Source organism: Thermobia domestica, chromosome 15 (genome assembly GCF_964235325.1).
Source record: "Thermobia domestica chromosome 15, izTheDome1.hap1.1, whole genome shotgun sequence".
In the NCBI taxonomy this organism is placed as follows: domain Eukaryota; kingdom Metazoa; phylum Arthropoda; class Insecta; order Zygentoma; family Lepismatidae; genus Thermobia; species Thermobia domestica.
In genome coordinates this window covers 126,572,280-126,597,140 of record NC_137468.1, presented here as the reverse complement: position 1 = coordinate 126,597,140, position 24,861 = coordinate 126,572,280, and the positions used below count along the sequence as shown (strand labels likewise).

At 35.5% G+C, this 24,861-nt stretch overlaps 1 long non-coding RNA gene across 2 annotated transcripts in view; it reads right to left on the bottom strand.

Moving 5' to 3' along the window:
* Positions 1 to 2,640: 2,640 nt before the first annotated feature.
* Positions 2,641 to 24,861, bottom strand: part of LOC145671899 (uncharacterized) — a 59,962-nt gene continuing 37,741 nt past the window's right edge. The window contains exons 1-3 of one of the 2 annotated variants that reach the window (XR_014128567.1): positions 9,830 to 10,016; positions 9,296 to 9,346; positions 2,641 to 2,905 (exon numbers count right to left, since the gene is read on the bottom strand). This is a non-coding gene — a long non-coding RNA (uncharacterized LOC145671899). Of the gene's footprint in view, positions 2,906 to 9,295; positions 9,347 to 9,829; positions 10,017 to 24,861 lie in introns of those variants that run through there. The other variant, XR_014128566.1, reaches the window with a different exon arrangement.

Genomic DNA, 24,861 nt, shown 5'->3' with positions numbered 1-24,861 from the left:
GGCTGCATTCAATCCTGCTGTAAAATGTTGATTGAAGACATTATTCCCATTCTTGTGACTTTCGTTTTTAGGAAACAACCTCTTTTGCATTATGGTTGTTTCGCTCAGTTTTGTTTATTTGTTTTCAATGGCAACAATACATGGAAGAAAGACTTTAATAGTGTGATCCTTTTACAACATTTTAGTACGTTTCATGACTATTACCTTTTATTAAAAGCGTCTTTTCAGTGATAGGACAGCATAATATCATGTATTTACCATTTGTACCAAATTATTTACATTTTCCTTTCATGTTTCCCACTCTTATTTAGTGCGCGTTATGCAACCACACATGGCACGTATAAAACTGTTCGCCATTTTGTGTTTGTGCGAGATATCGACTTAGTACAGACGCATTATTGCTAGCAGTTGGGACAGCTATTCATCCGTATCCTTTTCGACCCATCTTTCTTGACAGATTATCCGGGAATCCCTACGCTCCTTTGGGGAATCCCTTGTGCACGAATTGCACGATCTCGACCTAAGCATTTTTGAATACAGCAGCTTCTGTGTCTTTGACGTGACCATGCCGCATTAGCTCTATCATTCACCATAGTCGAGCTATAGAGCTTTGAATGTCATTTTCCCACGCTTTCGGCACCTTGTAGCTCCGAAATTATGTACGCTGGACAAAAGTTTATTTGAACTTTTTTTCTTGTTTCCGTGTCAGGAATCATACCTTAAATTTTGTAACATAGTCACGCGGTCACCCTGTATATGTTTAATACTACAGTAGCCTTGCCTAGTGTAGAACTCTTTTAATATATTGTAAGCGTTTATGATTTTCATTTTCGGTAGACGATAATGTCTGACTATTTTTGAGGGAGTTATTTGCTTTTTTAAAAAAAAAAGTTAAATTGAGCACTGTAGTTTGTTTCTAAAATGGTCAAAGATTATAATAAAAATTCCAAAAAATAATTTCCAGCTATAAAATACTTGCTATTTATTATAGAGCTCACCAAATCATTCAAAATTTGTACACAAAAGAAGTAAAGCTGTAATTAAATCACAAACAAAGGAAATGAATTATTTAAGAGTTCGCAAATAAAATTTGCTCTAACTAAAGATGCACGGTAAATTCAACATTGGAGGTTGGGGAAATCATATATGCAAATAATCCCTAAAACTGAAGGACAACTACAGAGCATGATTCACAAAAAATAAAGTGGTAATAAACAATGAAAAGCTATGAAAAAATACCATGCAATCCAAGTCTTATCTAACAAAAGTTTACAGCCTGCCACCCTTAAATTTTTCACTGACACCCTAAAATTTTCACTGAAGGTTTCTAAATAAACTATAATATGGTTACAGTGTTCTTTTCCCTAGCTTTTATCACAACTCACTCCCGCACTACATTTTTCAGCTAAATCCCAACTTGAATCAAACTAAAACTTTAAAAGGTCGATTATTTCAAGTAGCTGTAAAGTATTTTAACAAAATACGTTTCCTACAACAGGAAAGAAATCAAATAAAAAATTCATATACCCAAAGAAACAGTCATTCTTAATTAGCAAACTGAATATTCGACTTCGGAAGAAGTTGATCAGGTGGTATATCTGGAGCATTGGACTAGATGTTCAGAGACTTCAGCAATACGCAAGTTACAGAGCTTCAAAAAGTGTTTTTTCAAGGAAAAAATAAAATGCATATAAGGACCAACAAAAAATGATGTTTTAAAAAGAATAGGAGAGAAGAGGTGGGTTTTATTCATCTTTTTTGGTAATAATATTATTTCGATTGCACATACTTTACGAAAAAATTGTCTTTCTTCTTCGCAATGGTAAAAAGGGAAAGATGGAAGGAAAGCTAGGGATAAGAAGAAGGAGATAAGCATAATAAATTTTAAAACAGTAAGCTGAAGATCATGAAACTTAAAAGAATAATTTTCCAAGTCCAAAAACCTGTAGCTGCCAAAAGGCCAAATACTCAAATAATAATAATAATAATAATAATAATAATAATAATAATAATAATAATAATAATAATAATAATAATAATAATAATAATGGATATTCAAGTACCCAACATGGTTAGTTCAATTCCAGTTCGCATTACATAAAGTTCGTCTTTTTTGGTTTTCCGTTTCCTTTTATTCCTACATTGCCTAATCTTATCACCGTTTTTTTTCCAAGTTCAAAAAACCATCTTTAACCACCAACTGGTAATTATTTACAAAATTGTATTTTAGCATTCGTCTTCTTATAAAATTTCTATACAACTTTTCCTGTAATTTCAGCAAGCAAACATTCTTAAAAGCGCGTCAAACTAATAACTTTCGCTGGGTCTTTCACAAAAAAAAATTACGTGAAAGAACAGATTTCTAAAGTCATTCAGTAATATACAATCCCTTTCGCGTGCCTTGGTTCCAATGTTGTAGTACCAAAAGGTAACACTGAAAAAGAAAATCATAAAATGTGTTCGCTATAAAGGTTTCCAACCAACCTAAAAAAACTTGATTTTTCAAAGTCAAAATTACCTTAGGTAAAACATTGGAATTTAAAGGAAAGAAACTATATATTTAATAAAACACCAAAATTAAATTCCTATTTTATTTTTTTATTTTTATTTTTATTTAATATTTACATCTTTTTTAATCTTAGTTTTTCTAACGCTTCTACTCTTTTAATTGTTATTATTATTTTTTTCTGTTTCACCATATAGGGGAAACAAAGCCCATAATTTATCTTCCTCGTGCTTCATTTTTTTTCTCCTTTCATCTTTTTCTGATGCCGTCCTTTTTTGTGCTACCCCTGTCTTATTATTTCTTATGTTTTCTTCATTTTCAACTGCCAATAAAATGCCATCTAATTCACTAAATGTATTAAAAACATCAAAGGATGTTGATGGCTGTGATCCCTCCATTCTGCAACAAACAAAAACTGACAATTATAAAGAACAAATATTTTCAATATAAAGTAATACTATAAAATTTCAAAGGTTATATTTAAGCAAACCGTACTGTTAGAAATATATCAAAATAAGTACGCCCTTATTTTTTATCTCTCCAGAATTCAGGCATTCATTTATATAATTATCGATAACAATTCCAAGAAAATACAAGAATCACAATTCTTAATTCTATTGTAATAAAAGAAATACCTACTATACAATCATTACCCAGTTAAATTTATGAAAAACAATCGTAAGTCTTATTTCTCAAATATAACTCTTGTAGTTATTCGCTTAGCGCTTATAATCCACCCTACCGTAGCTATTTCGTTATTGAAAAGAAATACACGTATTACTTCTTAAAACGTTGGTCTTCAGCACAAGTAATTCCTGAATCACCTCCCCCATTGATAATACAATTTCATGATAATTACTCTTCTAACCAGGATCAAATTTCATTTACGGTTTATACCATAGTTAAAAAGTAAACTACATATAACTGTACACAAAATTATAGTTTGTATCCCTCTCAACAAAAATTTCTATCTGTCTCCCTATTTGTCAAAAGTATGAAATAGGCCACGTCCTTATTACAAATGTATACAAATATTGGTAACATCTAAGCTTTTCATTCCATCTATATGGAATTCCATAATAAATACCGGAAAAATTAAGCAACAGTTTTACTTAAAAACAATACTATTTACGAAACTAGCAACACAATATTCAGTTATCATAACGCTTTATTTTACTAGTCCTACACAAATCCTAAACTAAAAGTCACGGTATTTAGTTACTAAATTAGTTTCCTCTAGCACATATGGTCCCTACTTCCGTCCCTGGCTAACAAGGGAACCTTCCGAAAATGATAGTTGCAGTGAAAGATGTGGCCTATGCCAATTGAAAGAGGTGTAACAGAGATGAGCATTCCCAAAAAAATTAGCTGCCCATAGCAATAGGTTCAAGAAATATAAGGGGTGGAAGTTCGGGAAACAGCAAGATTGGACAAGGGGGAAAAGTGCAAATTCCGCAAAAAAGGGGGGTACGGCAAAATACAATGCTGACAAGTGATGTATAAAAAGAGACTTGCCATAATAGGGAACAAATGAAGGCCACCAGTGGGGTTAACAGTGTTCCCAACTGCAATGAAAAGTACATGTTTTGCAAAGAGTAAGTGCAATATTCAGTGTCAACCTGTCATGTAGAACATAAGATATGTCGTGTATAATCAGTGGTACAATCTAACAAAAGAAAATAGAAAAACAGAAGTACGAAAAATACGGAAAAGACGGAGTTGGCCATAATGCGCCACATTTGATCACGGGCTGTGCATATTAGAATGAACAAAGCAAGAAGCAGCGAATATGCAGGAAACCGACGTACCTAGAATCGAAAAGAAAAGCGAGTTCCAAAGTTGGCAACACTGGCCATGAACATCCAGACAAGTCTAATATAGTTAGGCCACTCGCTTCACAAAAAGAAAATTCCGGCAACAGGCATCACTCGGAATGCATCAATGCTAGAGTGATTGAGGCAATGTCAAGTCGGGGAACATGAAATGGTTGGGTTGAGCCAACAACCGATAATAGAAGTAGTGAACATTATGTCATGGTTGGGTCGCATGTGGGAATATACAGGGTGTCCCAGCAAGCTTTGCAAAACCTTTGACCTGAAAGATTTGCAAAACGAACAAAAATGTGACGGATCCAGTTGTGCAGGAATGTACCAATGTCAGAGGGTGATAAAAGTCTGTGAGAAGCAAGTGCCCCCAGGATCACATCATAGGGCCCCAGGAGCCAACTTCAAACTTTCAAATGACAACAGAGACCGAGTGGTACCTCTTTCGATAGATCATGGAATGTGCAACAACACCTATAGGAAACATTTGCTATATGAAGCATGGTTTTCAAAATGGCCGCCACAAATATATGTTGTGTCTTAACATGGCATCGAACATTGTGATCTCAAATTGCTGCGAAGCGAAAAGAGATGTTGGAAATCCAATTGTACAGGAATGTACTCATGTCGAGGGCCAAGAAAACTTTGTAAAAAGCAAGTCTCCCAGGGCCCCCATCATAAGGCTCGAGGGGTCAACCGCAACATTTCAAATGGGAACAGGGAGCGGATGATATTTCTCTGGATAGATACAACACCGCCCATAAGAAACATTTGCTATATGAAGCACGGGTTTCAAAATGGCCGCCAAAAATGTACGTTGTTCTTGTCACCGAGCAGATATTTTTGGCGGCCATTTTGAAATCCCATATAGTAAATATTTCTGATATGCGTTGTTGCATATTCCAAGATTTATCGAAAGAAATATAGTGTAACTCGACCGATGGTGCTATTTGAAATTTTGAAGTTGGCCCCTGGGACCCTATGAGGGTGAAATTGGGGGCACTTGGGCACTTACGTCTCACAGAAGTTTGTCGCCCGCTGATATGGGTACATTCCTGCACAACTTGATGTGTCACATTTTTTTCGCTTTGAAACTATTTCAATCGCAGAGTTAGGTGGGACACTCTGGATATAGCATATAGGCGGTGATAGTACTGCAGACAGCAACACACAGCAGATCAAGCCTTTGATTTGTTTGCTTTCTACAGGTGTGGATATGTGATAGAAAGACCACCAAAGGTTTCGACACTTCTAGAGTACTGTTTCGAGACATTCACAGGCGATCATTGTACCATGTGTGACGGATTGGCAGTATTCCGCTGTGCTCACTATAAATGTATCTTCTGTTTGGACTATTGTCTCATCGAACAATTCCACGTACAATGTGGGCGAGCATGTACAAATGATGCGAAGACTAATGCCTGTTGCGAATTTTCTTTTTGTGAAGCGAGTGGCCTAACTATATTAGAATTGTCTGGATTTTCATGCCAGTGCTGCCAACTTTGGAACTCGCTTTTCTTTTCGATTCTAGGTACTTCGGTTTCCTACATAGTTGATGCTTTCTTGTTTTGTTCATTCAAATATGCACAGCTCGTGATCAAATGTGGCGCATTATGGCCAACTTCGTCTTTTCCGTATTTTTCGTACTTCTGTTTTTCTATTTTCTTTTGTTAGATTGTACCACTGATTATACACGACATATCTTATGTTCTACATGACAGGTTGACACTGAATATTGCACTCACTTCATATAGTGCTCTTTGCAAAACATGTACTTTTCATTGCAGTTGGCAACACTGTTAACCCCACTGGTGGCCTTCATTTGTTCCCTATTGTGGCAAGTCTCTTTCTATACATCACTTATCAGCATTGTATTTTGCCGTACCCCCTTTTTTTGCGGAATTTGCACTTTTCCCCCCTTCTCCAACCTTGCTGTTTCCCGAAATTCCACCCCTTATATTTCTTGAACCTATTGCTATGGGCAGCTAATTTTTTGGGAATGAACATCTCTGTTACAGCTCTTTCAATTGGCATAGGTCACATCTTTCACTGCAACTATCATTTTCGGAAGGTTCCCTTGTAAGTAAGCTTATGGTAAACAACATTATGTCCATATTTTTTTTCGGAGTTCTCCCGTTTCCTCCCACTTTCTTCATTTCACCATTTTATTCATTTTTCATAATCACTGTGTCCTTTAGCCTAACTGGCATAACCTTGGGACCTAAATTAATAAGTAGCACAATAATTATTCAATATTTTAAATGAATTAATATACGGAAACAAGAATCAGCTTCCCTCACTGAGAAACAAATCTTCTCCATACCTACATTTTGAATAAGGCCTTGCTATATACTTCATTTAATTTTTCATAGTTAAATTTTAATCAAATTTCTACAACATAGAACATTAATTCAATTTCAGTCTAAGTAAATATTTTATCTTCCGTTCTATATTCGAGACATTGTTCTGATAAATGTTAACCAGTGCCGGCAAAAAAATCTTTACATTGTGTGGCAAAGAAAAACTTTACATGCAAAATCCACGTAACGGGGTCAAGCGCCGTTCCGGCCATAAAAATATGAGAGGAGTCTGATGATGACGTCAGCGATTAGCGCGCCACTTGCAATCTTCCCTCACCCATCAGAAGCCCACCCTTTGCTGTGTGCAGCTAGATTTTTGTTTAAGTTTTTGAAAGTAAGTGGTCTTATAACTTTGTTCTGATTACACACAATGGGTCGTAAAAAGCTGACAATGACAGAGAAATCCCGGGCCTTAACTCTTCTGGAAAATACGGTAATCGCTGTATCCAATGATCTTGGAGAGTCAAGAGAGACAATTTACCAGCTAAAGCGTTCAGCGGCGTCATTTCTTCCTGGAACTGTACCATGTAGGAATTCCGGCTCCGTTACACCTAGAAAGACTTCACCAAGGACTGATAAACTTCTAAAGCGTGAGATAATTTCAAATACCTTCATAACAGCTGTAGAATTGAAAAACAAGTATCCTGAGCTGCTCCAGAATGTCGCAACTAGGACAGTTCGTCACCGTCTGCAAAAGGATCTGGGCTTGGCAAGTCATCGTGCTGCTGAGAAACCCCTTCTCACAGCAGCAATGAAGAGAAAGAGGTTCGACTTCTGTAAGAAATATCAAGGTTGGACACCTGAAGACTGGAAAAAAGTGATGTTTAGTGATGACAGCACTTTTAGGTTGATCCGGGATGGATCTAAGATGGTGCGCCGTCCGTGTACTGCTTCACGGTATGACCCGAAATTTACAGTTAAGACCGTTAAATACCCTGATAATGTGATGGTGTGGGGGGCATTCAGTGCTTACAAGGGCAGAGGGGGATTGCACTTTCTTCCCAAGAATGAAACCATGAAAGCAAGCAATTATATTAATGTTTTGGAAGAACATTTACTTCCTTTTTGGGACATTCATGAGTGTAATTATTTTATGCATGATGGGGCCCCGGCCCACATGTCCAAGGCCGTGCAAAAGTTTCTCAGTGACCATAATATTCCTCTTTTAGAGTGGCCAGGTAATTCTCCTGACATTAATCCAATCGAAAACTCCTGGAACGTCATGAAAAACAAGATTCAGGAGACACGACCAAACAACATCAAGGATCTAAGGGAAACGATCAAAACACTGTGGATAACCATGGACTCTACATACTTCGCCACTCTGGCTGAATCAATGCCTAAACGACTGCAGATGGTGACAAAATGTAAAGGCGATATGACAAAATACTAATTTTAAAGTATTAGCCACAATAAAACACTTTAATATATGAATTTGTAATGATTTCTGATTTGTTTCGCAATGTAAAGATTTTTTTGCCGGAACATTAATTCAATTTCAGTCTAAGTAAATATTTTATCTTCCATTCTACATTCGAGACATTGTTCTGATAAATGTTAACCATTTGTTTATATTCTGTGTCAATGCTTTCGTCCTTGCTACATCTGCTTTTTTAATTCAATTTGCGGTAAAGTCCAATTGTTCAAAAAGTGTAAAAGCCTTTTTTCAAATTACTCATCACAGCATATAAATACCAAAATAATATTTAAGTCGCGAACAAATTCCCCATAAATTTTTTTTCGTCTCCTCAAATACTGCAGATGGCATTAAAAGTCCTCATAGGCATCAATTTAAATCATTTTAGTTATCATCACATTAACTTTTCTCTTTTTTTACCTAATAACTAAATACATTTTGAAGGCCTACACTTTTATTGCTTGGCGCTCCCTAGTTTCAGACTATCTCTACATTTTTATACAATTCTTCTTCATAGCAAATCTGCAAAAACAGTACCATTTCCCATTACTCTAGCCTCCATATTCGTAACACATAAAAATTCAAAAAATCATTTCATTTTCTCCACTTATAAAGTTAATGTGCTACTAATATTCACTTTTAATCCTTATTACATTCACGTTAAAATTAATTTTTCACCATATTTCTAATTTTTTAGGAATTTTCCTGTTTCCTTCCACTTTAAGCGGCTAACGCAAGCACCTCTGCAGCAAATCACCCAAATTAAATTCTCGGCATTAACATATTCGTTTCAAATCCAATATTAAGCTATATATACACGTCTTACATACCCTTGCTCTTAAAATTATCCGCTAAATTCAAATACAACCAAAAGCTTCCTCCCTCCTGTATATAATTCGTTTACAATAAAAGGTTATGCCTTTCAAACCATCGTTCAACTATAAGTCTATGTCTCATCTCCTCTTTTTATTAATAAACTCAGATATATATATATATATATATATATATATATATATATATATATATATATATATATATATATAGAATTTTAATTCATTATTTTCGATTTCTAGTATATTTAACTAAATATATATTCACACCTTATATTTTTCCTAATATCTTTAAATCGTGCCAACTTTTACACACTTGTCTTCAAATATTTTTTAAAAATAAATAAATAAATTCTTACCTCAAATCCAATAATTGTTGCAATAATGAGAAAACAGGAACCAGCAAAATTCTAAGAGAAAAAATAAGAAAATAATTAATTACGTATAAATTTTAATATGGCATAATAAAACTTGGCAAAGAAAAAATATTCATTTTTTAACTCAAAAAACGTAAATAATTACTAGGAATCCAACACCTCGTACGCAAACACATAACACTATTATTCTCTAGGTAATTCCATATCAAAATATTTATAAGTAACATAAACATTAAAAGTTTAATAAAAATTACTTGAGTGGTTTAAAGTTAAGTTCTATGCTCTTATGTACATTTGCATACAGTTTTAAAAATTAATCCTTCCCAGATCTCTTCAATTATTATTTTCTCTTTAATATTTCTCCTCATTTCTCTTAAAAGTAAACGAATATAAATTAACCTAACGTTACAGTTTGCAATAAAATAATCAAATTACTTACTAAAAATTTTAATATCTTACAGTTTAATCAGCTTTAAAAGTTAACTTATATATGTAAGGAAAGAGAATTCAACTTACCTTCCAAATATAAGTATTTTCTAAAATGTGCGTTCAATGGTCACCGCTTCACCCAACACAGGCAATGTCTAAAATCGAAATAAGCCTCTTCTCCGAAGCACCATATTTATATTTTTTTCACCAAAAACGGAGGTAAAATAACGCGTTCCATTTTCTTCAATACACTTTCTTTTTTTCAAATGCTCAGTCCCCCTCCAAATCAGCTAAGCCCAATTACAGCGTGTCTTCAAGCACTTTTTTCTAAAGCACAAAATTCTTTTAAAGAATCCCCACTACAAACCCATTCAATTCAACACAAAATTTACGCAACTAGCTGTCTGTAAAGGATAAATTCAGACACAATGCATATTCTTTCCTTAACAATAAATGTTGGGTAGCCAACGGGATAAAGAATTTCTGTACATACAAAAGACTTCTTTTCAACCATCTGCAAAAGGTGTGTGCTTTGCACTAACTTCGCGTCAAACATCCAAGGCGTCACAACTTTTTAAATTCTGTAAGTATATATTTTTTTCTTTTTTACATATTAATACTCTTTTTTGCATAATAATTTATGTATGGTCAACTACAAACACCTCTCGTCACTTGTTCCTAGCTTTCCAATGTATAAACAATATTTAACTCTATCCAACCTTAGGCTTAACCGTAGTGTTTCACTAATACATTAGTTATCTGCAATGCATGCCGTGCCTTGTTCCATCTACAATCATGTAAGTGTGCAGTCAAAAACATTATACCTATAAGCTCTAATTGGCTTCCATAGTAATCAGTGTCCATGTCTCATATACCCTCGCTGCTAAACAAAACGTTAAACTCAAAATCCAATCAAATTCATATAGTGTCCATCCAAATCCTCAAAGTACTTTCGTTTTCTCCCACATTATCATTCCATCAGTTCTTTCATCTTCATTCACTTGCTTTATAATTTAAAGACAGCTTTTCTTTACATTATTTCCTTCCACAAATTCTTTCATCATTATTCACTTACGGCATAAACTGCCTCAGTGCTAAAACATAGACCTTTCGTGTTTCTCAGGTCCTTACTTCAATACTTAACCAATCACTTTATATTTGACAGAAAGTCCAGTTTTATGTTTTCTCAACTTCGTGTTTTCAATTATAGGGCAAAACAACATTCAAAACAACATCACCATCAAATGAATTAAAAGTCTGCACAATTCCATAATCCGCAAATATAATCTATGTTTTTATTGCTAAAAATCATATCCCATTTCCATTAATCTTTTAAACATACTAATAATCATCAAATTATATGTTTTCAATTAATATCTTATAAATTTTGTACTCTCTACCTAAGTTTTTCTCCCTTCTCAAACTACAAAAAGGCATTCACGATACTAAGCCTCCAACAACAATATTTTTTCTTTTTTCTTTCTTCTTTCTTTTCAGAACAGTGTGTCCACGTGCTTTATTCTAATAATCCAACCGACCATATATTACGCTGCTTATTCTGAACCTTTTTTAAAAAAGAAAAAAGGACTACAATAGGTATTCTTCAAGTTAAAAAGAAAACCATAAGTTAGCTAACAAGGACCTTTTCTACACAAAACTGAACATTATTTCTTTCTGCTACCAATAAGGGAAAAAAACACAGCATACCAAGGGGATGCTAAGTGTCACATTTATCTGTCAAACAGATGAAAAAATCTTTTCACGTCTATTTCAAATGTTCTTAAAAGCGAATCTTTTCTCACTTTTTTCTAAAAAAAATGGCATATTTTAAACTATAGCATCTTTGCACACATCTCAAAATCGTAACACGCAGATGTTCACAACAAAAAACACTTTTTCTTCTGAAACTATTCATCTGTAACACAAAAGATGTTCCGCCTCTCAGATTCTGTCTCCAACAACAAAAAAGAATAAATGTCACATAACTTTTCTCATCTTATTCTGTTTACTTCTGTAACTTCTATATGCAGTGCTGTCACAACACTATGAGGTCTGATCCCAAAGATTGTTCCAATCAAATTTCAAAAAATAAATGTTGCAATAATTTTGTCAAACTGACATCTACCATTCTCTGCCCATTTCCCTCTCAGGTGTTATCCTAAAATTTCCACTTCATGACAGTAATGAGTACTATTTTTCTCAAACTTTGCATTTTTTCTTGTATCCTTATCTTTTCACATACAATATAGTATTCTTTTACACATCTTTTGTTCTCTCTGGTTCCAAAAGCTACAGCATTGTCCCAAATCAAATCTATCAATCCAATTGTCTATAACTTCTATTCTTTTAAAAGTACAAGCATCAAATTTACGTGACAGATAGATAATACTGTCATTCGGCTTCCAAAAGCTACAGCATTGTCCAAAATAACATTTATCAATTGAAATGTCTATAGCTTCTATTCTTTTAAAGGTACAAGCACCAAATTTATGTAACAGATAGATAATAGGGTATTCTTTAAATTTTAAGCTTCTCTATAGTTTTCCCGGAAGTTTCCCGCTGTGAATTTTGAGGGCATATCCCACCAACAACTACTGTACATATCGATTTCACATATTATTGTTAGTTTCGTTGTTAGAGGCTACCAATTTTAAATAAACAGTAAAGTTTATTTTCCATACTTGCTACAAGAAACTAACCAAACTTTGCTTTTCTATTTACGATTGGAATATCTATGGAATGGTACATGTCCAGGTGTAGCGGGATGGCCCCCTACAGCGTTCCTAGAATTGCACTCTAAAAGCCCACAGCGTTCCTAGAATTGCACCCTAAAAGCCCACAGCGTTCCTAGGATTGCACTCTAGAAGCCCCTCCCACATAACTGACCTTTCTCACAGCTGACACTTCACATTTGAACTCTGTTGAGATTCTGTGTAAGTTTGTCGGCTGTACGTACAAATTGAGAGAATAAACATGTATTAGGGAATGAGAAGTCCTCGAAATAAATTTGCAAGCTGAATATTTTTTCGCGAGATAAATGAAGAGTAATTGTATACCCTTGAAGAGTACCCTGGAAAGTAAGAAAGCTCTAAGCCAAATAATCATTGAATAAATAGCAATGTAATCAGAGTAATGTATGTATGGCATGTTGTATTTCTACCTGATTGTCAGAGCACTAATTCTCTCATTTTTTGATGTGAGTGATCTGGCTATCGAATCTCCAGAACATAAAAAAAAGAACGAAGTTGCATTTAGGTCTATTCCATTTTAAACAAACAAAGTACGTTGCGGATAAGAACTTTCCATGTTAAAATATTTGATCGGTAGAGTAGTTTGTGTGGGATTTGATTGTTATTGCATGTATCTATTGCATGCTGAATTGGTAGCTGGGAAAGCAGTCAGGATATTCATTCTGACGGTTGCAAGCCCGTGAAAATACAGAGCAACTGTTACTCCAAGCAAGTAGATAATAGATAAAAATTCTTAAAACTACCATGGGGGAGAGGGCCGAAAGAGGGTATAGTGTGAAATTTTGGTCCGCAACTAGGGAAGTTCCGCCAGAAACTCAGGATCGCCTGTATACGGCTCTCATTGTTGAGACACTAAAATTTTTCAATTACTCGTATACAGAAGATAAACATTACGAAACTATTTTTATTTATTTATTTATTTATGTATTTACTTATTCCTCGGGGGGTAGTCTATCTCAGAAGATTACGATTAGCATAATTCTATTTTTCAGTGGTACGGCTCCAACCCACCTCCCAGAGGCAGTTTTTTGGGCGGGCGAATCGGACCTTATCCGTAGGTCCACACATTAATTAAAGTATATGTAACACACATGTACATATATATATATATATATATATATATATATATATATATATATATATATATATATATATATACGTACATATGTGTTACATATACTTTAATTAATGTGTAATATATATATATATATATATATATATATATATATATATATATATATATATATATATATATATATGTGTGTGTGTGTGTGTGTGTGTATGTATGTATGCTAAATGTAAATTTTTTTGAACCAGTGTTCCCAATCCAAATAATAGAGCCCCACGGCTCCAACTCGCCAACGGCTCCACAAGAACAAATTCCGCCTGTGTCACCTTCTACACATCAGTGGCTATGCCCGTTGTATATTCTATGATAACAATTCAATGAATGTGCTTTTCAAGTTTCTAGCTCATTTTCTTGGAAAGAGAATGCGTAAGACTCTCTTAGTATTGAAACGAGACGAGACAGGACTCTCTGAAGCGAGACACGATACAATACGAAACGTTTCGTCAAATGTCTCGTGTCGTGTCTCAAAAAATACAAACACAGTTTCTGAATTTGCTTAAAAATTTATTAATTCGGAATAAATTATTTCCCTTCGAAATGTATACCATCTTTTATTATTTCAAATGATCCAAATTATTCAATGTTTCAAATCCTGCAAAGAACAGGGAATACCAAAGCATTTTTTAAAAATGATTCTTACAAAGAGCTTTCTCTTTCGTTTTTCAATCGATTCAAGTTTAATTATTTTGTGATAGACCTCCAGATTCAAATACAATGTAAAGCATTCATTAAGATCAGGGGCGGATCGAGCGGGGGGAGATCGGGGCGATGAAGCGACTTTCCGTGTTAGTGGTCAGGTAAACAAACAAAATGTTCGAATTTGGGGCCTACAGAACCCACATGCAGTCATCGAACATGTACGACATTCGCCCAAAGTCAATGTGTTTTGTGCGATATCCTGATCATCTGTTTACGGTCCATTCTTCTTTAATGGAAACACCGCTAACAGTCAGAAGTATCTCGCTATGTAACAAAACTGGTTGTTTCCGAGGCTGCACGAACATAACTTCATTTTTCAACAAGACGGGGCACCCCCTCACTGGAGTCGCCAAGTGCATGAATATCTGAATTAAAACTCTACCGAACCGTTGGATTGGTCGTCCAGGATCTTGTGACTTAGCAGGTCTGAGCTGGCCTCCACGGTTACAGCATTTGGCACCCTGTGAATTCTTCCTATGGGGTTTCGTTAAAGACTACGTTTATGTACCACCACTCCTATTGAATCTAGAAGAGTTGAAGAACCGGATCCGTACTGCCATAATATCAGTGACCAGTGGCGTATTCACGATTTTGTTTCGGGAGGGGCTTTGCTAACTTTCGGGGGAGGCTTTGCCTGGAAATGTGAAAATTCTGCAAGATATTTCATTTACTTTAATATACTAGGTAAGATTTCGGGGGGCTTAAGCCTGGAAGCCACCCCCTAAATACGTCACTGTCAGTGACGCAGGACATGCTTGCCCGAGAATGGGAGGAATTTGAGTATCGATGTGACAGTGTTCGTGTCGCTGATAGAGGACATATTGAACATCTGTAATTTGAACTTTGAACTGTAATTTGGACTTGAGAGGCTCGTAAATATGTGTGTAAAATTCATTTTCGTATGTCTTAAAGTTCAATAAATATATGCAATCGAAATGCGTATATTGTTTTTGAAACAGGGTGTATTTGACTGATCATTCAAACTAACCTACCCTAGCATTTATACATTTTTTCATTTTATTTCCCGTTTTATCTGCTTTAACATGTATGACTATTTTCAAAATGCTCCATGAAACTTATATTGTAGACGCAAGTATGATTTATTGTAAACATGAATTTTCTACTACAGAATTATATCTACATAGTATTGTTTAGACGCGTAATACAGCATAACTTGAGGTCCTATGGATGTGAATAGGTCATAAAGTTTAACCCAACATCATTATTATGTCATTCTTTTATATTTTAACTGCTCATTATGAAATTTGTTTCAAATTCTAACTCTAAACAATTACCATATTTGGTACTTTATGTGGAAATTACCTGCCTATTTGTAATTACATTTGAGTATTTCCAAGATGTGTTCCTGACACGTATATATTTTAACTATGAGATTTCACTAACCAATAGCCAGGTTTTTGCAATGCATCCCTCATTGATACTACAGAGTTTATTTTTAAACTTTGGAACAGCATGAACTTTTATCTAAGATAGTCACTGTAGAAGTTTTATGAACGCACCATTGAACATTTTGGGTTCCATAGACCATAGGATTACACCTACTTAAGTGGAGCATTTCTTAAACTGAACTTTACATGTATTGTATTAACGAATATTTCACTAATATGGCTTAGATCCAACTTTTGCGTGGTTTATTGAGTTAAGAAACTGGCTCTATGGATATATTATTTGGTACTGTGTTTTACATGTCTTTTTTGGTCCACCATTAAGTAAGAAATTCACGGAATGCATGAGGCGATTGAAGACTGAGTCTACTCACATTTCAGGCAAACTATCTGAATTTCCTTAGGATGTATATTTAGAATTTTAACATGTGTATTTTATATACATTTTCGAGACCTTTTGTAGAATTTGGGTGTAGTAGGATATATTAATTAACCTCTTATCTTCTTTTTATTACTATATATACGTTTGTTAACATTTCTTTGACCGAAAGTAACCACCTTTGTACAGTCAGCGACAGTAATAAGTGGAGGTTGAATACATAAGAAATGATAGCTTTTTCCAGTAGCAGAATAGTTTCACTGTATGTCTGATAGTTGGACAAACAACATGACAGCAAATACATGCCCGAAAACATAACATGCCAGGATATTCCTCCATTTGGAGGAAAAGGTATTACTATCTGAGAGCATCACTTAGAGAAACAACCACGAGATAAATCTGCAGAAATTCCATTCACTTTAAGATCAAAGAGATAGGAATTAATGCAAAGGAAACGAAAAGAATAATACGCATCATGCAGAGACCGAAAAAGTATGGAAAGTTAAACAAAATGAGAAAAGAAGGAAAGAGGGAAAGGAAAGAGCAAAAGACATGGGAATAAATTAAATTTTAACACTTAAGGATAAACCGTGTCCGTCTTTCCTCCTGCCCCCTATATCCGTCCTGGTTTTTCTCCCATCATAGGATAAATCTCATTCAGCATCAAACGCGAACATCATTTATAGTCTTTAATTCCTTGAAAAAAGTTTAACTCAGTCCAGGCCGAGACTCGAACCCCAGATCCTTAGAATGACAGTCAGACGCTGTAACCACTTACCTACACACGTTATAGGAACCGCGTTTATAAACCAACCATTACTCGCGCTGTTATCAAACGTCTTAAATCAGCCAAAGTCGGGAGTTACCCCAGTTACACTTGAAGAATGAATTTTATTTACGGCCTTTAGCCAACTACGGCAACAGGCCCCATGTTTTCATTAAAAGCATTTGTTCTGTAGATTAAAATCAAGAATAACTAAATCTATACTCTTACTTACTGTTGTCAATATAATATATATATATATATACAGAGAGAGAGAGAGAGAGAGAGAGAGAGAGAGGTATATAAAAATCGGATTAATGGGGGTTAAAAGAGTGATTTCGTAACTGCAAAATGGGTCTTCAAGACGGTGATCGCACCACTACTGACATCTGGTAGCGGTGTTACGTAACACACACATTAGAAATAAAGCTTCGAAACGACAAGTTGCACGTTGTGCTGTGGATAAGTCGGTAAGGTGTCTGCTTATTGAGTAGGCAAGTCGAGTTCGAATCTCGAGTACAAAGATTACTTTTTCCTTCAAAATACATTTCTATATTTTTATATATGTTATTAATAATTGCTTTCTTGCATTTTTTGTAAATTATCTTAAATTAGTGAAGGTTCAGTAAAATCAAGAAGGTTAAAATACATATATATGATTGTTTTATCCGTATGTACAGTCCAGAGATGGAGCGGGTCGGGGGCCGCGGGTCAACAGAACGTGACCCACTGCAACCCCCACCCACCAGGACCCACTCTGACTTAACAACGTATTACGACCCACAGACTCATTCTGCTCAGTGCATTGTAGACAGCTTCTGAACACTGGTGAATTTGTCTACTTTCAAGGCATCCTTTTTCTTTTCATTTGTTTCTATTGACAAAAGAACTTCAGGCAATTTTAGATATTGATATTTGCAACTGTAATAATAGCAATAGGACTTATTTGAGACGCAGCCTATTATTTCGTAGAGGAGCTAACTACTGGGGAAAATGTTTCAATCATGTGTAATATATGAATTATTATATAAAAAATTGAATGTGACTATGTGTGCATGATAATCATATCCAAATTGCAAAGTCAAATGAAATGATTTTTGGTATATACTTAAGCCTCAATCTCAACTAGGAAGTTATCATAAATGTATCGGTTTCATTATATTACATATTCTAAGAGGGTCCGAATTTTTGCGAAAAATTTAGTATCTCGCAAGCCGTTCAAGTTGGAGAGCTGATATTCAGTATATTAATTCTTTATCTAATATAAATAAAATAAAGAGTTTGTTTGTGTGTTTGTCTGTATGTCTGTCTGTCTGTCTGTGTGCGGCCTGGGAACCAGACGAGTGGATCGAGAGTTACCAAATTTTGGTCAGGGGAACCTAGCCCAGGCCCCACATCAAGACGAAGCCGTTTTTTCAAATTTCGAACCAGGGGGGTCTCAGGGGGGCTTTTACCGGAACCGGCTTGGGAACCAGAAAAATAGACGGAGATTTACCAAATTTTAGTCACAAATACCTTGGTCCACGCTCCAGATCAAAGTTAAACGTTTTTCTCAAAATTCGAAACAGGGGGTCTCAGGGGGGCGTTTATCGGGACATGTAAAAGTAGTAGAAAATTTCCGATATTAATGTCGAATTCATAGTTCTAGCTGTCGCTGAAATCAATAATAAAGCTTCTCTCGCAATAAACTTCCAAATTAACGCTATTCGGCTCCTTGCCATGGGTCACCGGGGGGGGGGGGCTGAAATATCGAAACCTATAAAAGTAATCCAAAATGACGTATATTAGTGTCAAATACATAGTTTTCGTGGTCTCTGAAATCAATGGTGACACTTCCATTAGCGATGACTTGCAAATTCAGTTACTATTGTATGCGGGCCGCGGGTCAGCGGGTAGGGGATACCTAGACATGTTAAAATAGCCCAAAATGACCGATATTAGTGTCAAATTCAAAATATTCGCGGTCACTAAGATCAATGGTGACAATTTTATTAGCTATGACTTGCAAATTCAGCTACCATTGTATGCGGACCGAGGGTCACATGTGGGGGGGTTACCAAGATGTAAAAATAATCCAGAATGACAGATATGAGTATCAAATCCATATTTTTCGCGGTCGCTGAGATCAATGGTGATACTTTCATTACCGATGACTTGCAAATTCAGGTGAAATTGTATGCGGGCCCGGGTCACATGTGGGGGAGGTTACCGAGACATGTAACAATTATCTAAAATGACCGATATAATTGTCAAATCCATAGCTTTCGTGGTCGCTGAGCTCAATGGTGAAACTTAAGATCGCGTTTACTTTGAAATTTAGCCTCAATCAGCTTAGGAACGGGGGTCATAATAGAGGGGTCATTGAGAAGAAGCGTTTGTTTTTTTAATTTCGAACCAGGGGTTCTCATGGGGAGCGTTTACCGGGACCGGCCTGGGGTCTGGGCTGAGAGTTACCAAATTTAGCTTATGGGTACCTTGGTCAAGGCCGCAGGCCGAAACAATATATATACTGTATATCGTGCTTGCCAAAAGTTCCGGAACGGCTAAATATCTCGGATAGTATGCGTTTTTTCGAAAATTTAGGAGGTACAAAAGTTGCAGAATATCAAAGGAACTATCGGAAGCTCGTGCCTGTCAAAATATGTGCGGCCCTGTGTGAGACCCAGGGGGCTAAACATTGATTTTTCAAATGAGAACCCTTTTTTATTGCAAGTTAGGTATCTCCGAAGCAAACTAAATCAAAATATGTACTACTCAAAATTATAGGTTGTAAGTACCAGGCCAGTAAACTAAATAACATGCAATGCAGGAAAATTACATAAAGATTATCATATTATACAGTAATTTCGCCGTGCATATTCAAAAGTATGTTAATAATAATAATAATAATAATAATAATAATAATAATAATAATAATAATAATAAATTATCACCTTCACTGTATAGTTTTAACTTTAACGAATAACTTACGTCTTCGTGCGAGTGGACATTGGTTCTAGTCCGTTGGGGATTATTGAACACAGAGGCTCTTAACATAGTTTGGCCACAACTGTAAGTCCTGTCGTTAGGAGCTCAGCTGTTCCTTTTTGTGTTTCGTAGCAATTATTATTGTTAATGTTTAGTGCTGATAATACTTTTTGTTTAGTGCTGAAATTACTGTATATGTTAATGTTTATGTAATTTTCCTGCATTGCATGTTATTTAGTTTACTAATGGGCACTAATTTGTCCCCAGGTCATCGAATAAATGAGTTTCGGCATGCACTTTGGTGGAAATATCATTACAGGAAGAACATTAGCGGTTCGCTCCAAATATCAGGGCTGAACTTAGTAATACCAACTTATTTGATTTATGATTTCCTGTGGGAAGATCGTGTAGGGATAACATGGTGAAATTCTGAGTAATATAGCTAATCAACATAGGTCCAAATTCTTTTCAACTCAAAGGTTTTTTTACAAAACGGTCGTGAAAAATCGAAGAGTGACTTCTCATACTAAACGAGCAATCCTTGAGAGGGTGGAATCACACATCTGGTGGAAATGATTTACGAATGTTGGTTGAAAAAGGACAAACAACATCTACGGGGATTACCAGTGGCGTTCAAAACTTCACTGATCTGAAGTATCCTCTTTTCATGTTATTTGTCTTAGAAAGAATCACTGCACAATTTGTTAAATATACATTTTCGGTAGAGTAATCTGTGGGGTATCGGTATCATCAGGGGCGGATTTTAATTTTGGGTATGCCCGCTCCCTCACTTATGGATACATACACACATTTGATTGATTAATGAGAGGAGGAAATAAATTTTACAGGAGTGGTTGATGCTATTTGTTAAATAATTATCTACCATTAATATAAAAAGTGGAAAGTATCTTTTCGCGTTTAATTTTTTTCTAAATTCTTGGGTAGGCCCGTGCCTACACTCTAAAACCGCCACTGAGTATCATGCTTGCCTTCCAAAGAGAAAACTTCCATTCGATTCCACCCCAGGTAACATATTTTTTCGCATAAAATAATGGCTGCACGGAAGGTGAATGATCAATATTCTTTGCTCAAAGTTCTCCATCTAGAGATGAGAGCAAGAATCATGTATCGTGGTGGATTTTCTGTTTCATAAGTAAGTGATTTTTTTTCATGGATATTATCTTTTGCCCCTTGAAGTGATGGAAAATATGAGAAAATCATTTCGCGTAATGTAATTGACCTTTAAAACTTTTAAAGCCGTGGATCCAAGTAAAACAACAAAACATATTACGTTTGCAAATGCAATTTACACAACAAATAACACGAATAGTGTGACAAGCAGGGAAAACAGAGAAAACTGTTATACGGTAAGACGAGACAAACAAAAATCATAAAATGAACGTTTAAAGTATATAGCAAGAAAACAGACACCTAAGAGTGTGGTGTAGTGAGTAACGTTCTATCCTACCAATCAGCCGATCCATGTTCGAATCTTCGGCAAGTACCTTTTTTTCTTTTCATCGAACAACAGCCGTCATTTGTAATATTTACTCTTTTTGCTTTTCACCAAAGGAACAGCCAGTACTTGTAGTATTTTTTTTCTCTTTTCGGGGAAAGAACGGCCATTACTTGTAGTATTATTGTGCCCTTCTGTTAGATTTTTTCTTATTCTCGTCTAAGGTAATAATATAAGGCTGCAAGTATGATCTACCTAGGTAGATCAAGAGTAACGATATTCTAGATTTCTTTCCATTAATAAAATATAAAAATAAGCTTAAATCGGAAACTAAATATACAAGTAATTGAAATGAAAGTAGCAGGTTGGTTCAATTTAACCTGAGGGCAGAAGAGCAAACCACAAGGCAGAAAACCAAAGCAATATAACCTGAGGAGCATTCAGGTGGCTGTTTTATCTCTGTTTTAACTGTGAACTGAACACACCTTTCTAAAAAACAATGTTGTCAATGAATTACTAGTCTGTGTAAAAACATAAAAAGAAGAGGAAAGAAACAATATTAGTATATTTTGTCTTATTATTAGATGTTTCAGTATGTTGAAAAAAAGAAATCATGTCCACTATTAAATGAGAATATGATCAATAAATTAGTGTTCATACCGAGTGGAATGACAGTAGGAATTCTGGAAGGTCATATTCTATTTGGGAATACTGACGTGCGAATGAAAAGAATGTAACAGTTATGGAATCAACCTATCAAGAGATTGATTTCTGAAGGGAGTTCATTTAGTTAGGGATCCCAAGTTAAGTTGTGGAACCATGTCTCATATAGTCTCGGTGCTGAAAGGGATGTTACACTCCCATAGAATCAACTGATCAGTCTTAGAACTATCCGTTTCAGGAAAGGTGATATATTTGTGAACTGTGGAAGGTCTCTATTAATCTACAAGCCAAGCTTAGAGCAATTTCCATATAACCCAAAAAACATTAAAGTCACAAATATGCGTATAAAAGTTGATGACTCGCTGAACCATTGTGATCCATAATTAAACTTGATTTTTAGCTTCGTAAAATTGTGATTCTAGGTTCACTGGAGAAAAAGCTGGGGGAATGACAGGGACATGTCTCCTCCAATTTGGAACTGAGGAGGACTGTCCTCACAAAATCCGATTTGAAGTTTTTTTTTGGCAGGAAACTGATGATGATTTAGGTCCGATTGCCACAAAGGAAAGTGAGATGAAATTGATGTCCCCCAAAATAATCCTCAAATCTGCCTGCCTCCCTATGTTGAAGACAATTCTGCTCCCCTGATGCTCCACAGCATTGTTTATCAACTTCATAATATTTTGAACATCGCTTTAAATAATATATGTGAACGGTCTTACCCTCTCCCCCTAATGTTGAAGACAGATTTGCGCCGCTGTCTAGGTTCGTAATACGGGTTCAAAAGACCTGTAAATATATTTTTAAAAATCAAAAAATTGAATATACAATTCGTTTAAAATATAGGCAGGAGCAATCTTTAAAGGTCCGACACGAATTAGTTGAAATGTTCATTTTTCGAACGAGAAGAATAAGTTTATGTAAATATTTTTTGCGAAATATTCAAACCTCTTCTCCAATAGAATAGTATATCAATCGAAGTGAAATGGAAGAGATCCAAGTGATTCCAACTGCCAAATATCTTCTATGTTTATTGTAAACAGCTAAAATGCTTACTCACTTTGGCCAGTTTATGAATACAAAATTAGAAATTAAGATATTGTATCAGTTGCCTTGTTTTCTTTGCTAGAGTTGGAATTCCCGAAAACGATGCACCACGTGGTTACAGATTTGTAAGGAGGAGTTTAAATGCCGAGATTCATCTTCCTATCATAAGAGTTTCATCAGAAACTCTCTTTCTTTACGTTTTTAATACTCCTTTCCTCGCTTAGAATATGTATTGTATGGAAGAAAGGTGAGAAAAGCCCGGCGAGAGTTAACTAACAAGGGGAAAGCAGACTTTTTAAAATAAACTTCGGGGATATACTTCGGAGGTAGTACTGCACGTTTAAAGTGTTAATATTACAAACTGGAGTAGCGCAATTGCCAGAAATATTGGGGGAAAAGCGTCTTAAAGGTTCCAACTCGCCTCATGTATGAGACGAAGCGTAAAGTTACCAAGTGAAGGCGTGGCAGAGTCAGAAAGATCCACGTCTCAGGTGTAAAGGGTCCTGGGTTCTATTTCTGCTTAAGTCTTTTTTTTCTTTATCCAATAAAGCAGCCATTTTTAACTACGAGTAAAATATTAATTCATAATATGTTTGTGACGTTTTGTCAAGTTTCCACTAGACGTCAGATAATCATTTTTTTCCAAGTACTAAATGTATTCAAATATTCATTTCAAACGGTTCATTCGATTTCCCGTGGTGATCGGACAGACAATCACGATGTCACTTTCACATATTGACCGCCTATTTAGAGCTTGTCCCCTTTCAAATTTTTTTAGAGTTTTTTTTCAAAGCAATAGTGAAGAATCAAAGAGTGACTTCTTATACTAAATGAGCGATCCTTAAGAAAGTAGACCCAAGCACTTGTATCATGATAGAGATGATTTATGCATGTTAATTTGGAAAGGGATAGGAAATTATGAGGACATTCGAAACACTTCATTGATCTGCAGTATACACTTTTTGATTTCTCGTTCTAAGGAAAAAGCACTACACCATTCAAACTTTGGCTAGCGCAATCGGTGGTGTATCATCGTCTCTGCAATAGGCATATTTCTGAAGAAGTTTGTCTGTTGTAGAGACTCACATGTGTGAAATTCGGGAAAATTTCCTTTTTCCGATCACCGCCCTCTGATACATACCCCTGATTAGATATACCTGCTACCTCGTTTTCATTGTTTCACTTCTCTAATAAATGTCACTGGAATTTTTGCCTCGTTTTCACTTAACGTTTCAAACGGGTAATACGCTCTCTTTTACCACTTCTTACGTGCTGTATGTATTATTTTAAAAAATCGTTTTACTTCGAGTGGATTCGAACTTACGTTCTTTGGATTTATGATCTAGCGTCTTAACCACTACACCAGGATCTTCGCTTCGCAAACATTTAGGTGTTGGCATATTTGAAGACATTTGTATTTTATGTTCCCACTTCGTCAATTTTTACTCTTTTTTCTCCGTTTACCAGCTGTGTGGATTTCTCTTTTGGTGTCTTCATTTATTTACACCATGCACTATTCGTACTTACACTTTGGCACTCTGCAATGTCTTATTCAGATTAGACTTTTCTTCTTCCCCTCAGTAAATATTTGATTGATTTAATTCTCATATTCTTCATGGCTGGAACGCAGGAATGCCAGACTCATAAAACAGGTGTACATTTACTTCCTTGATAGACTGTATACACGACTCCAAAAGTGCATTACCACCTGCAATTCTCCTTTTCCTGCAATAGCAGGCAACCCAGAAAGCTAGGCGGTTGGGTTGGTTGCGAATTCGAAAGGCGTTGGACCAAACCTCAATTTTGTAACAAATATATCAGTGTGGCAAACTGCAAATTACATAATAAAACGAGTTATGG